The sequence below is a fragment of the Clytia hemisphaerica genome, unplaced genomic scaffold (assembly GCF_902728285.1).
Source record: "Clytia hemisphaerica strain Z4C2 unplaced genomic scaffold, Clytia hemisphaerica genome assembly, whole genome shotgun sequence".
Lineage (NCBI taxonomy): Eukaryota > Metazoa > Cnidaria > Hydrozoa > Leptothecata > Clytiidae > Clytia > Clytia hemisphaerica.
In genome coordinates, this window is record NW_027103261.1 from 77,166 (window position 1) to 93,764 (window position 16,599).

Consider the following 16,599-nt stretch of genomic DNA (forward strand, 5'->3'; position numbering starts at 1 on the left):
AGCGAGTGTGTTTGGAGATATCCCAATTTTAAGAGAGTTTGACCGGATAAAAACGTTATTCAAGAGCAACAGAAAAGACCATTTTGACTCATTTAAAGACATTTCCGCTCGCCTCGAAGTAATCCTTAGAAACAAATGTTCTACTCTTCTACCAAAAAGAGAAAAAGGAATCCGAGGATAAGATAATTAAGAAGAACAATTTTGATTATAAAGAAATAAAAGATTTATCATTCTTAAACATTGTTAATAATTTGAAAATTTTGAATGCTATTTTAAAAGATTTATAGACTTCTGATTTCAGTGTAAATAATGACTAAATACGTAATTTGGATCCAACATTTTTTAAATATATAGCAGTTTTCTAAAGTTTCTTCAATTTACATATGTAGGGTAGGAACTAGGCAAAAGAATTATTTTCGGATAAAATAATAATGGTTGGTGTTAAATTATCACTATTTCCAACCCCTTTATCACCCTTATACTGTTGTTTGAGCGCCTTTTAACGACTTTTTAAAAAAAAAGTTTTCCCCTTTAAAAGAATGTTTACAAGAATAAGATTTCGTTTATTAAATAATCTTTTAAAAGTGTTAATTGATGCGTGAGGCCTTTTCGTTAAATCTACAACTCTGTCGGTTATTCTTTGAAGTGCGCAGACCAGAAAAACAGGTTTTATGAGACTGTATTAGAGAGATCGTAGAATAGAGGGAAAAGAGAATTTTCGTTTCAGAACCACTTACAGGGCCTGAGGGTTTTCCAATTTCAAAATCCAATAGCTTTTGATGTGGTTAAGATATTGACCTGAAATTTGGAGGGTAGTTTCGTCATCATGTATGGAAAAAGGAACTTCAAAAAATTAGACATTAACGCAGTAAAAGCAATACTTATATGTCAAAAAGCTGCATAAATTATGCAAAAATTAAATTAAACATTGATATATTTTTCATCCACACTAGTTTTTGGCTAACTTTCTGAGTTCAAACTATCAAAAATGACAGAGGGTCAATAATCATTCGACTTTAAAGAAAATTTGAGCCATCTGAAACATTTAGGACATCAAAATGCACCATTTTGCATATAATTTAAGCGGAAACTGATGCAAAATCAAACATATTAGGCAATTTTAAAGAGTAATTTGAAGAAACTTCATAGAAAGTATCCAAAAACCATATTTAAGTCGCACTAAACCATGATTTAACATTTTTTTGAATTTCTACAGTTTTTCTACGCAATTTTTTGCATAATTTATGCGAAAAATCTCAAAATCTAGCATAATTCTGTGACTGTTATGCGCTTTTGACTTGAACCTTTCAGTTTTGCTTGTAATAATGTGTTAATATGATTTTTGAAAGAATTTGTAGAAATAATAAATTTTCTTAAAGGCATAATGCATACTTAATTCTGCATAATTTATGCGAAAATAGGGTGAGTTTCACAGAATTTGATAAGCATAAAGTCATTTTGTATTTGGTTAACACTTGATAACCTTATTGACTGTATGACTTGACTTGTAGCATGTTCTTTCAAAGCTCCAACTTATTTCTAATTTTTCTTTCTTATTTCAATCTAAAGACAAAGAAACAAAATATATGAGAAAGCTGATTATAAACAACTCGGACAGGGGTTTTCATGAGACAGACATAAATCGAAAAATCTAAATGGAAATAGATTGAAAAGGAAATCAAATAATCTTATTACCACCGTGAGTATTCAATTGAACTTAATTTAATTAAATATAATTAATTTAATACAATACACGGGAATTATAATTTTTTATAATTTTAATTTATTATTTTTTATTAAGACCACCAAGAATTTGTTGTTGGTTTTGATTGATTTGGTGGCGTGGATGTTGGTGGTGTGGATGTTGCTGGCGTGGATTTTGGTGGCGTGGATTTTGGTGGCGTGGATTTTGGTAACGTGGCTGGTTAGATGTTGAGGTGGAGGTAGATGTTGAGGTGGAGGCAGTTGAAACTGGAACGGTCATGGTGGTTGCATTTGTCATGGTGGTTGCATCTACTTTATTGGTGGTTGCAGTAGAGGTCGTTACGGTAGAGGTGGAGGTGGATGCTTTGGCGGATTGCCTTTTTTTTCTTTTTAATTTGGTGTGTTTGTGTTTGTGGTGGAGGTGGTGCCAGGAGGTGGTTTCCTATTTTTTCGGTTTAGTCGCCGTTTATTTCTGGCGACCACTTGACTCGTACTTCTGGCCAATTTTTAATTAGTTATCTATAAAGATAAAGAAGTATCCACAAGCTAAAAACAATATTTCGTGATTGTATCCGGAAAAAAGAGGAGCAGAGATCAAACACAACTATTTAAGAATACTGAAAGTGTTCCTCTTTATTTAGCCCAGTATTTTAGCCTGTGGTTTGCGCAAGGCAAACTCCACAGTGTTTTTAGATAAAAATTCACTGCATGATATCAAAAAATGAAATAGGAATTACTGCATACCTGGTTCTGTTTAGTGGTTTGCGCAAAGCAAACACCACAATCTGAATTGAGAAAATAAATAATTCAATGTAGCACTACTTAAATAAACTAAAAAATTGAAAATCATAAAATACATAACATAATATTTAAGTGGTTTGTGCGGTTCGTGTAAAACGCAGGTCACAGGTCAGTGATGACAGTTTGACTCTAATCAATGCAGGGTGGCCAGCGATACTGGAAATACTTGAAAATACTTGAATATACTGGAGAAAAAGATTGATTCTTGATTATACTTGAAATTTTGATAAAAGTGTTATTTTTCAAGTATATACTGGAAATGAAAATCTCTAGTACTGGAATATACTTGATTTTATCATTCATGATGCCTCGGAGTTCAAATCCTGGATTGATGTCCATCGCAGGATAACTCGCCACCCTTTTTCTTTACATTGTTTGTGAATATCCTTTTTCGTCGAGTCGATTTTAGTCGAGTATGTACTTGAATATACTTATACTTATAGTCCAAGATACTTGAAAATTTTGAAAATATACTTGAAAAATGGAAAAAATGTGTGAAAATATACTTGATTATACTGGAAATTGGATTCCCGAAATCGCTGGCCACCCTGCAATGTCATTGCATAGGAAAATGTTTGGAAAACACAAAGAATTATCAAAAACATAATTCTCAAGCAATTTCATCCATATAAAACCATTTCAAACATCAAAATTTGACCATGTGCTTTTATCAATCTTTCGCAGTTTGTGCCATGTACAACGCAGAACAGAAAATATTTGAAACCATATTATACGTATAACAGGTATATTGTAATGTTTGTAATGTTATATGATGGTTACACATCGCTCTAAAACTACCTTCTCAGAGAACTCACAAGCTTCTGATTGGTGTAATTTTATATCCAGCCATATTGTTATCATCACATTCGGTATGCTAAATATTTTTGGTGTTTTTCTCTTGTAAGACATAATATTTTGTGATTCTGTCAATATTTTTGTTAATTAAAATAACAATTGAATGATTAATTAGTTTCATCCTTCTAAAACCACTCTCTTAGGGACCTCACAAGCTTCTGATTGGCGCCGTTTTATATCCATTCACACTATCAACATCACATTCTGTATTATAAATATTTTTCGTGTTTTTGTCTTTTCTTGCATCAGATTTTATGATTCGTTAATATTTTTGTCAAAAATTGTCATTAAGACGTTAAAATAATAACTGAATGAATAATTAATTAGTTCCATCCTTCTAAAACCACTCTCTTAGGGACCTTGCAAGCTTCTGTTTGGTGCCATTTTTTATCCATTCACACCATTCACATCACATTTTGTATAATAAATATTTTTCGTGCTTTTGTCTTGTTAGGCATCATATTTTATGATTTTGTCATTATTTTTGTAAGTACTTAAGTGTCACTATGTCAAAATAGGTTGTTATTCTATTCAATTGTCATTTTATAATATCTAAATAACATGTATTACTTTTTTGTAATTTAATGCGTTATGTATTGATGTTAAGTTATGTATGTGTTATGGTGTTATTATCTCCGGTCTGCACTTTGTTGACCTGTGACCTGCTACCTGTGACCTGCGTTTTACACTAACCGTGGTTCGTGCTAAGCAAAATCCATCTATTGATCAATATATCACACGTTATACAACAAATCCAATTTAGAGTGGTTTGCATGAAGCTAACTCCACAATTTGATTAGAATCACTAGTAAGCAAGTTAAGTTATTCTGTTAAATAATACAATATTATACAAAAATTATCTGAATATTGCATTACATATAAGCAAACTTTTCAATAGATAAAAAAATAACTGGTCTCCACCACCCCTACAACCAGCTCTACTCTAACCTTTAACAAAATATCTGAACAATTAAAAAAAATTAGTAAGAAGAAAAATTTGATAGAACATTAGACTTCTTTCTTTCGTTTTTTTTTTTGGTATTGATTTGAAATTGGAATCAACTACTTCTTTATCAGGAATTTTTTCCATGATTTGTACCTTGTTTCTACGATAAAGTTTTACAAGTTTCTCTTCATATATAGTTCCATCATAATCAACATTAAATTCACACTTATCATCAATTTCATCGTCACCTAGGACTGCCACAACCGACCCTTCATACCACCCTTCTTCATTTTCATCATCTGCAAAATACTTCACCCTTATCCGTTTCCCTAAAAACTTGGGTACAGATGTTGGATTTAATTAAAGTCTGTCTTTTACGATTTTCCTTCTTAATTCTCTCTATGCCCCCTTTTCGAACTTCATCTTTCAGTGACTCTAGTTTTTCTTTCCTGATTGGTTGTTCAACAACCTTGCTTGCTACCTTAGTAGCTTTAGTGGCTTTGGATTGATCTAGATATTGCAAAATATTAGCAAGGTGTTCCCTTAACTTTTCTGAATCAAACGTTTTATACTTATCATTTTCTCCTTTTGAGCCTACTTAATCTTTTCAGGAAACTTTTTTTTTTAAACATTCTTCCTATATTTTATTTGAGTGGTTAGAATCCCAACGCAAGTTTTTTCAGATTTACCCTTTAGACTAGAACTTTAGTTATCAACCCACCATGCTTTTCCAAATCTAAAGTCAAACTTTCTTTAGTTTCTCTCTCTTTTTGACTTTTCATTTCTTGAATATTTTTCTTTTTCTTTGCTTTGTATTTTGTAATCTATTTCCCCTTGCCTTTTTGACAATATCTTTAAAATCTTCGTTAGATTTTCCTTCAAGCCAATGAGATGTTTTGTTGTTATCAAACATGATTACACCAGCAGCGGCAAGTGTTGACATGTTTGGTTTTGCGGACAATCTAAGGTCGAATTGTGCGAAATCCCTTTCACTTACAACATTTGTACGATGGGAATTTTTTGTCTTGTTCATTATATCTTGAGATGGATTGTAATACTTACCACCTGGTAATTGGTCTTTCAAATGGCTTTGAACAAGAATTGCACAAGTACAACAAATTATTTCAAGACACACCCTAGTTAGGCGTTCTAAATCACTATCATTAGTTTCTTTAAAAAGTTCTGTATATATTTCATCTCTTGTGATCAAGGAGGCATCGAATAAACTCTTTAGCTCAAGCAAAAAAGTAGAATTAGTTCCACATTTCTTTAAGGTTTTGTGCAACATCTCCCACATGTTATTTAAAGCAAAAATATGACCAGACTCTTCTAAAGTTTGAAACAAGGGACCAGAATCATTTTATTGAAAATACAAAGTGCTCTAAAACCAGCTAAAAATATTTTGTTATCAATATCAGTTTTAATAGACTGACGCAAAAAAGTTTGAGCCATCAATATTGTGACAAAAGGATTTTATCTGTTCTCGATGAAAATAAATAGACCCACCAAGTACAAACATGGCGTTAAAGCGGTGATAAAGGAGAGAGATCATATGATCATTAACCTTGTGTTTGTTGAGAAATGCTCTCCACTCGTCAGCTCTACAATTACGTTGGTCCCCATGTCTGTACGTTGTTAGTTTTGAAATTTCATAGGCAAGTTCAAATGTTCTAGCATTGTTGCTGTTATTAAATCTTCCATGTTCAACCCCTTCAACTTCAACAATACTTTCCCATTCCAATATGGCCTCAAGAGCATAGACACCTAGGTTGTGTAAAACATGAAGACCACAAAACACCTGATGTAATATTTCTTCAATTTCCTCTTTGGGCAATTGGTCATAGTTTTCAACAATAAAAGGTAGGACACTGCTTCTCCAAGCCTCAAATTGTTTATGAAACGTTGTATTGAGGGCAGTCATATCAGTCATTAATGCTTTAAATGAGAATAGCAGTTTTTTGGTTTCATTTTCTGGAGCCACAATTTCAGCCATATCATTAAGAAGAGACTTAAATTCATCACAATAACTTTTACCCTCCCCGTTGTACATATCCACGAGACCCATAGTGTAGCTCCCATTTTCACAACTGACTTGAAAACTATCTACCTCATTGAAGTTATATTTTGTACCATCTACATGAAGAACATTATTTTTACTGCTACTTATTGCTTCATACACTTGAATAGTAGAAACGACATGCATTTCAGCAACCATTTCAGCTGCTAGTGATTTTTGTGGGATACGCCCTACTTCAATATTCCCTAATTGTTTTAGTATATATTGAACTACACAAGCAAGATTATTAACAGAGACATTTTTTGATAGTAAAAAATAGCTTCTTCCCTTAGCTCTTCTAATCTGTTTTCGTCAATTTGCTCTTTCAATAATTTAGATTCGCCAGAGTTGTTCTCAACTTTCCTGAATTTTTCTATATAATGACAATGTTTTCTATTTTTTTCATTTTTCTTCCTAAGTTCATTAACTTTCAAATGTAATTTATTTATCTCCTTTTCTTTGTTTTTAATTTTCTGATCTCTGCTTTTTAACCTTTTGTTAACATTTCTAGTATCATATTTCGATTTGAGCTCTCTATTTTCTGAAACTAGCCTGAGACATCTTTCTTTTAAATGGTGGTTTCTCGATTGAAGGGTGTAAACTTGACTTCTTAAGCGCGATTCAGAAGTTTTATGAGAATCTGAACGCAATAAACGATTAAACTTCCAAGGTTCATCTTCTGCTTCACCTACATCTAAAAGCATCTTTTCTACTTATCTATCTAGCTGATTTAGGACTTCATTCGAAAAAAAAAATACCGAACAAATCGCTCAAATATATTCGGGTAAACATGGCCAGGCAATAGTTCCATTTCCATCTGAAGATATTGCAAAAAAAAATTGACGACAGTCTTACCTAATGAAAAAAAGCGTTTGAAGCAAAAAAGCCTTCTTTTAGCTGTAGAAACTCCTTCTCAAGTCCCAGAAATGAAAAAAAAAATGAAACAAATTTTTTATGAGCAAATCCATTTTTCCGCGGTCAGGCCTGGGGTTGCTAAGGGTTTTTCAAAATCAAGTTGCTTAAAATTTTGAAGCTTAAAATGGTTCAAAAGCACATTTTTGCATTTTTCAAAAATTTTCAAATTTTGAATGGGCATTAGAGGCATTTTCGAAGATTTTCAAGGCTTTCTTTTAGTTATTCTTTCCCAGCTGGCACAAAACGTTGTTTCAACATTCATCTAACGTTATATGGACGTTGTGAATGTTAGATAAGCGTTGAAACAATGTTGTATGGCCAGCTGGACTATTGCTGGGGAAAAAGTTGCTAATTTGGATTTGAAGCCTCATGGTTGCTAAGAAAGTTGCTTAATTTTCGGGCCATTTTGAGGCCTCAGCCCTTAGCAACTCGGTTGCTTATATAAAAAAATGTGTAATAAAATAGGAATATCCGAGTATTTACACAAGTGCCAAGCTTGTATAATTTAAATTTCCGTGACAATTTGCAATTTTCAAATAGTTAAAAAATGACCCCTTTCCCCATTTTATGGCATTCGTGCTACAAGTGCCGAAAACCCTCATTTTTCTAGGGATTTTCGGCGAATCGCCCTCACCTCGTTTTATTATTTCCAGCAGTACCTACGCCCTCGCCTATTCCAGTCCCTACAATTATGCACAAAAGAGGATAAAGACAAAATCGAATTGGAAGTTTATGTTTTATTTTACAATATTATAAGTAAGTTGTTTGTTAACAGCAAAAAAGTGCTCTACAGAAGGAGCATTATTAGTAAAAATTCAAAACTTTATTTTTGTAGAACTCTGAGTTTCATGCGTACAATCATCAGCTACAGTACATACAAAATGATCTAATGTGTTGAAAAAATTACATCTTGAGAAAAAATCGTAAAGTCGTAAAAGGTCGTAAAAATCGGTGAAATAAATTGAAGTAATAAATAGAACAAAAGGAAATTCTCAAGGGTCCGTCAGTCTTTTGACTTGTAATTAGCCAGCATGAATTTATTCATATTTCGGCATTTAGAAACAATTTCTGAGCGTTTATAGAGAAGTCCGGGCTTATTTTCGTAGCGAAGAATTTCTAACTTTTCTTGCAAGCACAAACGGCAAACTTTCGAAGTGTTAGAATATGATTTTACCCGTTTCATGATAGACCATTTAAGATTTGGCAAGACATTTTTATCTTTTAAACTCCAGACGTACGTCGAAAGGGTAGTTTTGTTTTTGTATTTGACATTGGTGATGGATAGTTTATGCCCGTTATATCTTTGTTTGAACTCCTTCTCAGTGAGACCAATGTAAACTTTTTTCTCGTGATCTGGGGCAGTTACTTCGCATTTGTAAATTACAGATGTGGTTTGGCACTTGTTGTCTAGCGGACATGACTTCTTATCTCGGCAATTACAAAGCTCAGTTGTGGATTCTCTTTTCGATAATATCTTCTTGTTGTGTGCTGCAATAATCGTGCGGACGTTTTCAGTACACGAATAACTAATTTTGACATTGTTTTTGTTGAACACTTTATAGAGGTCGTTTGCTCTGGTGAAGTGCTTCGAAATCAATTTTAGGAATAATTTACCAATGTTTGTTGAAACATTTTTACTAAATGGTGGATTGAACCAAATTATATTGCGCTTCCTGTTGCGGTGGATGAGTTCAGTGTTGTTGCTATTGTTATTATATAACAATTGGTTATTATAATTGGAACAAGTGAACAAAATAAACACAGAATTGTGTGAGGCGGTTGCGGCGGTTTCGACGGTTTGTCTTTATCAAGATCTTTATCAGGATCGTTAGATAGCTGTTTCATTAAATCTGACAACTACTGACAATAATAAAATATATATTCACTAAAAACAGCTGCCGAGCTTGCTAAACTGAAGGAGACCATCACAGAGAATGAGATCGTAGAGTCCCAAAAAGAAGAGTTGTCAGATTTAAAGAAACAGCTATCTAACGATCCCGCATTTCATACCGTGAGTACGTTGAGAATATGCTGGATAAAAAACTAGAGGATTTGCGTACACAAATTTTCTCCACCATGAAAGAAGAATGCACAAAATCGTACGCATCTGCAGTAACTGCTGATAGAGAAACTGCTCCATCAACCGAATGTATTAAGACTGCCGTTAAGAAAGTACATGAAGAAGAAGATGCAGAACAAAGAGAGCAAATAAGAAGATCGAAAAACATCATTATCCACGGGGCTGCAGAACCAGCTGATAAAGAACCTAAGCACCTAAGCATGATGCAGAGTATGTGAAGACGCTCATTTAAAACCTCTGGGCAAAGGTATTAAACAATTATTTAGACTCGGCTCGAAATCCACAGGGAAGACTCGTCCAATACTGTTCAAATTGGGTAGCGAGAAAGAAAAGAGAACATCTTTGGGAACCTCGCCGCTCTTAAGGGTAAAATCACGTAGAAAGGGAAGGAGTGTCTGGAAGACCTGACTCCAGATCAGAGGAAAAAATGTAAAGACTTAGTTGCACAAGCAAAAGACTTGAACGAAAAGAACAAAGGGAAAACAGATGTAGTGTTTAGAGTCCGTGGTTCCTCAAAAAACGGGTTCGGCATCAGGAAGGTGAAGGCCACCAACCTTCAACAACACCAGTAAATGTAACTGGTCAAAAAAAACGAAAAAGAACAAAAAGAAGAAAAAAACAAAAACAACGAAATACAACAAAACCAAGAAAAAAACCGTCAACACTCTACCAAATCGCAGAGCGTCCAACAAATCTAAATAGAAAAAGAATCTTGTCAAGGACATAAAAATTATGTACACCAACGCAGACCAACTTACACCTAAGAAAATAAACAAACTACAAATCCACGCACAGAAAGAGAAACCACATATCATTGCAATCTGTGAAGTCAAAGAAGATTATTGCTGCAGACAAGAAATACTCTCACAAATGTTTGGTTGGTGATTTCAATTTCCCAACAATTAACTGGGAAAATTGGACCACACCGCATACCGAGCAGAGTAAAGAAGAGCAGTTTTTGGATGCAATCCGTGATTCCTTTCTACATCAACACGTGGATGAGCCAACACGTTGTCGAGGAACCGATGACCCCTCTACGATCGATTTAATTTTCACGGGCGAGGAGAATCAAATATCGAAGCCCACTAGGGAAGAGCGATCATAGTGTTTTGGTTTTCACTTTTGCTTGCTAAACTGAGTGCAAAGGTAACTCAAAGTGATACGTCTATGACGATGGCGATTATGCTTCAATGAAACAATCTCTTGTGGCACATCAATGGCAAGAAGGATTACTCAATACGAAAAAACTGTTGAGGAAATTTGGCAATCATTTAAAAATAAATTATTAGAGCTTAGAAATCAATTTGTTCCGTTGAAAGAATTTGATTGTCAGAGTTGGAAGAGCAAGGGATCTATACCAATGGGAAATGATCTGCAAAGAGAAGTAACCGAAAAATCGACTGCACAGAAAATGGGCCCGAGCTTTACGTCCCGAGGAAAGGAGACGCAATCGGTTTACTTATATTACATCACCTAACAGGGTAAATCGGATGATGTCACAAGCACATCAAACATACGAACGCAACATATGCACTATAGTAAAAACGAAACCAAAAGTCTTTTGGTCGCATGTAAGAAGTAAAATGAAAGCTGTGACAGTTGTTTCTTCACTTCTCGAGTCACCTGAAGACATCGATACGACGCAACTTGAAGACGAGGGAGAAACCATGATCAAAAATTACATTGAAGACGAAAGCGAGATTCATCACAACAATTGCGACGGTTCCAAAACCTGGTCCATGAATCTCTGACCATGCGGTGACTATTATTTATTATTTTGCGAAGTCATCGCTGCGTCACGAGGACCACGAGAAAGCAAACATTCTCCAAAAGCAATCCTGCAGTGTCTTTACCGTTAAGCCTGAAGAGGATCTTCAAGAATTTCCACGAAGAACAGAAAATAATATTGTGGACATCATCATAACTAAAGATATCGTAAGTAAAAAAATCAAGGATCTGGATGTAAACAAATCTTTTGGTCCTGATGAAATACACCCAAAAATGTTGAAAGAACTTGTCGACGAAATTTCCGAGCCCCTTTCAAGGTTTATGAAAAAAGACACTGGCTGAAGGGGTACTACTTGAGGATTGGAAGGTTGCTCACGTCACACTAATCTTTAAGAACAAAGGGGCGCATAACTTCATAACCGTCAACTACAGACTAGTTAGTTTAACATACGTGGTTGGCAAGCTGATGGAGTCGATCTTACGAGAACATATCACGAACCTCCTAACAGATAAGCAGTACGGCTTCATCAGTAGACGTTCCACTGTTACCCAACTATTAAAATATGTTGACCGGTACTGCGAAAGTATATCAGATGGAAAAGCTGTAGACTGCATCTATTTTGATTTCGCTAAGGCATTTGATACCGTGCCTCGTCGTAGGCTTTGCAAAAAGTTAAGAGGGTATGGCATAGTTGGTTCATTAAAAAATTGGATATCATCGTTTCTGAGTGGAAGGAAGCAGTTGGTCAAAGTAAACCAATCAAAATCCAACGTGGATAGTGTATTAAGTGGAATACCACAAGGAAGTGTCTTGGGCACTCTACTTTTTGTCATATACATTAACGATTTGCCTGACAAAGTGATATCGACTCTGCTACTTTTCGCCAATGATACAAAGATCTTAAAAGAGGTAGATTCAGTATGTGACTCCCTTGTCATCCAAATTGATATAGACAGACTCGAAAAATGGTCCTATGATTGGCTAGTACAGTTCCTTACACTCGGCAAATTCGCAAATATAAAACACGCTCATCCATATAGCCTTGGTGATAATTAGATTGAACATGTATTTGAACAAGAAGACCTGGATATATTGGTTGATAGTGAATTGAAACACCAAAGTGCACATTGAACTTGAGTTATTACATAGAGAACGGCATAAGGGGCGTGTAAAGGCGGGTAGTTTTTTGGACGATTCATCTGGACGTAAGATTATCATAGGCCTTTCAGAGCTATGCACCCAGTTGTCCACTGCTCTGAAATTGCGTGAATTTTGCTAAAAATGTTAAATTTAGCCCAGTGACAGAAGCGATTTAAAGTCTTGATTTTCGTCTATTTGACTATACTAAAAGTTCAAACCAAGTTGGTTATAACACTATAATAAGGACATTTTGCACAACATAGAGGCAAATAATTCATTTAGGAAACAGAAACTGAAATGAACCAAGTTGGCCACAATACCAAAAACGTGAGCAATTGCCAAAATATTGAGGAAATTGGTATTTAATGGATTGTTTCACTATACTTGTCAATTTCCAATGATCGATTTGAATCAACCTTTTAATTTGGTCTTGGAGTTGGTCTCAAACTATAATTAAAATGATCTTTTAGATAGAAAACGATTGAACAACCACTTCTATATACTGCAACCACATTAAAAAAGTGTGAAATTGAGCAGAAAGCGCAGATAATGCTGTATTTCAATTTTATCGAATTTTAGTATTCTGGCCAACCCGGTGCGTACTGGTACTGGTACAAATTTCAATTCCAAAGTTCATCTGAGACTATTGACATCATCAGTAGCATGTGAAGAAATTAAGAATTTCTGTGTCCAACTATATTCACTCAGGAGATTTGGGTGGCAGGGCAGCATAAGCATTTCGTTCTTACTAGGACTCGTCAACACTGCAGAGAATAGCAGGTGCAAGTATCACACAGAAATGCCTATTTTTAGGCATCTTGTTCAACTTGGGGCATAGAGGTATGAGGCTGAATATAAATTTTCAGAAAAAATGAGTATGATTTTCGGATCAGCCCTAAAAATGTCCTAATAGAAAATCGAAAGGTCCAATGCCAGTCACCAACATTATTTTAATTTTAACTTTTCTTTCCAATACGGTAATCTTCTTTCGTATGCAATTCTCGTTCGAATTTGCGTAAGAGTATATTTTTCACAGAGACGCGAGCCAAGAATTTTGATTGCATTTCTTTTCTGATGAATGGCTCGCAGTTTTTACGTAATTCATTTTTGTCTCTCATCGACCACAAACATTGTCGGCTTCTTTCCGCCTATGAAAACAATCAAGATTAGTCTATATAAGTTTTCAAGAAATGATCGTATTAAAAGAACTAATAAACATCACAAATCAAGTTTTTTTGGAGTAATTTTAAAGGGATAATCAGATTATATGAGATATTTAGCCGGGAGATAGGCAAAACCTCCAAATTTTTTCGGTGTACTTATAGGAAAGCTAATGATGAACAGATTTTTCACAAAGTCCAAAATACCCTATTTTTGGGTCAAAATTGGCCCAACACTATTTGCTCCAAATTGGCCAAAATGTTGGGCATTATAGTGAGAGCCAGCCATGTTTTGGGCATTGTTAATACGCAAATCAGAAAAAAGAAATGATAAAATCTCGAGAAAATGCCAAAAACCGGGTTTTCCGGCATATTTCCGGGATTTTTTCGAAAATCGGGCCCCGTCACATTTGAGAGTTTATGGTCATGCACCTTTGTGCCAAAAATCAGAAAAAACTAATGAACCAATCTCGAGAAAAGCTGGCAACGAACTAACTAACGAACGAACTAACTAACGAACATGGGTTAATTTATAGGACCTCCAGGTAGGTCCAATAACGAAGTTTTCTTTCTGATAACTTTTAACTTAACAAAAGATTACGTCGCAGTCACAAAGGGACAGTATGAAAATCAAAAATGGTTAAAAAAAAAAAAACAAGGAGGAGAGGGCTACAGTCAAACCTTGAATAGAGTTTTTTTTTATTTGATCGTGCTATTAGGAAAACATAAGATACTAATATCCTGAATTCGTTTCCGATTTTTCCGGTTTTCGGATAATCCCGATTTTAAATCGAAAGTGAAAGTGCCAGTGAGTTTGAATTTGACTTCGGATTTCGGAGAGAGAGAACCAAAAGCAAAAAAACATCAAACCAAATCAAAAACAGTATCTAGTTAATAGAGATATCTCCACAGGTAAAAAATTGAACTTTTCAGTAGCTATTGTTTGAAAAACAAACTTCCATTTTTACAAGGAAAATAAACTATGATAATAGAAAAAAACAGCATAACAGAGAAGGAATTCCATAACAGAAAGTAGAGTAGTAGAAAGTAGTTCTCAAAAATGCTGAGCAGGGTTGAATAAGATATAACAATACTATACGACAAAAAATAACCAAAAAGCTGTTTTTCAAACAAAAATCAACTTCTACAATCCATCTATTTGACCAAAACTCATCCAAATGGCATCGGCACCACCATCCGTACTACCCAAACGAAAAGCTGCTTCCAAAAAAGTCGCACCAAAGGATGAGATCATTATTTGTACCGAAAATCGCTGCGTCGCTGATAATGATAAGGACTCGCTGATCTGTTCGAGCTGCAAAAGATCTGTTCACTATCGATGTTGCCTGCTTCCTGCGTTTGCAATACAAACAATTGAAGAAAATAGACTTCAAAAATTTATTTGTATCAATTGCGTTGAAGTCCCGACTAAGCTGCTCGAACTTGTCCCTAAGAAAGAAAAAGCCCAACCATCCCTTCAAACACAAAACGAAATGAAAAGACTTCGTAGAGAAATCGATGCATGTGAGGGAATAATAAAGAGCAGTAGAGAGTTCGAAGATCACCTAAAAAAACAGCTCGAGGACAAAGACGCCGATCTCCAACTTTTGAAAAATGATCTTAAAGCTGATCCTGGCCTGCATACACTTGAGTTTGCGGAAAAGAAATTTGAAAGAAAACTTGATGAATTCAAATACAGTATCCTATCAACGATAAAAGATGAATGCCAGCAAGCTTTGAAGTCCTATTCAGAAGTCACCAAATCTGGTCTTTCTCAGCAGACGAGTGATACAAACGGAATCAAGATTGCGATAAAACAAGCAAGAGACGAAGAGATAGCCCACGAGATGGAGAAGAGAAGAAGATGTACAAACATCATTGTGCATGGAATGAAAGAGCAAGAGCAGGTATGTGATAATAGTGACACACCCAATCATACTAGGGACTGTGAATGGAGTGAACAATTAGTAAAAGATCTTCATGTCACCTCTAAGATAAAGAAAGTTTTTAGAATAGGGAAGAAGCCCAACCGTCCACTATTGATATGCCTCAATAGTGAGGAAGATAAAGATAAGCTAATGGGAAATCTCCCGTCACTAAAGGGAAACGAAAAGTATAAGGGCATGAGCATCACGGAAGACCTCTGTAGATCCGACCGCGAATGCTATAAAGAACTGTCCCAGCAGGCTAAAGACCGAAATCGTAATCTCACCACGAATGAGTTCATTTGGAGAGTCCGAGGATCCTCAAAAAACGGATTCGACCTAAAGAAGGTTTACAAAAAAACGACACTAAACAACAGCCAAACCAACGTAACAGACAACAACCCAACCAGCCAATAAGGCCAAACAAAAATGATAACGACGATAGCTCAAATGAAAACCCATCAAACCAAAACATGAACAAACCTACAGAAACAACCCCAACAATTAGAGAACTTAAGATAATTTACACAAACGCTGACCAAATGACAAGTAAAAAGAAAAATGAGCTGTTAAAAACTGTAATCGCAGAACAACCACATATAATTGCCATCACTGAGGTAAACACCAAACGAGTCTCCGAGAGAAAAGATCAAGACTACTCTTTCGAAAATTACTCCACACCATATAAAACAAATATTGGAATGAAAAAAAGAAGAGGAATTATAATACTAGTTCACAACTCCATTGAACACCTTATCCTACAAATAGAAACAAAAATTCGATTTGAAGAGGTCTGCCTGATAGAAATAGCAATGCAGAACAAAGACACAATGTTATTTGGCTGCTTTTATAGAAGCCCGACCAAAACCGAAACAAACGACTACGATGAAAATAACAAGAACATGAACAAGCTCATAAAAGATCTCTGCTTAAACCCAAAATACACTCACCTATGTCTTGTAGGAGACTTTAACTACGGAAAGATCGATTGGAAACATTGGTCTTCCCCATGCGAAGAAGATAGCAACGAGGAAAGATTTCTCGATGCTCTAAGAGACTCTTTCTTATACCAACATGTCCTCGAACCAACACGCCGACGTGGAACCGATAGGCCATCGACACTCGATCTCATCCTTACAGGGGAAGAAAACCAAGTCTCTGAGATAAAATATCTTGCCCCACTCCATCTCAGTGATCATAGTGTCCTCTTTTTTAAATTCTATGGCTACTTCACTCTCAAGGATGAACTAAATAGATATCAATATAACAAAGCTAACTACCACCTAAT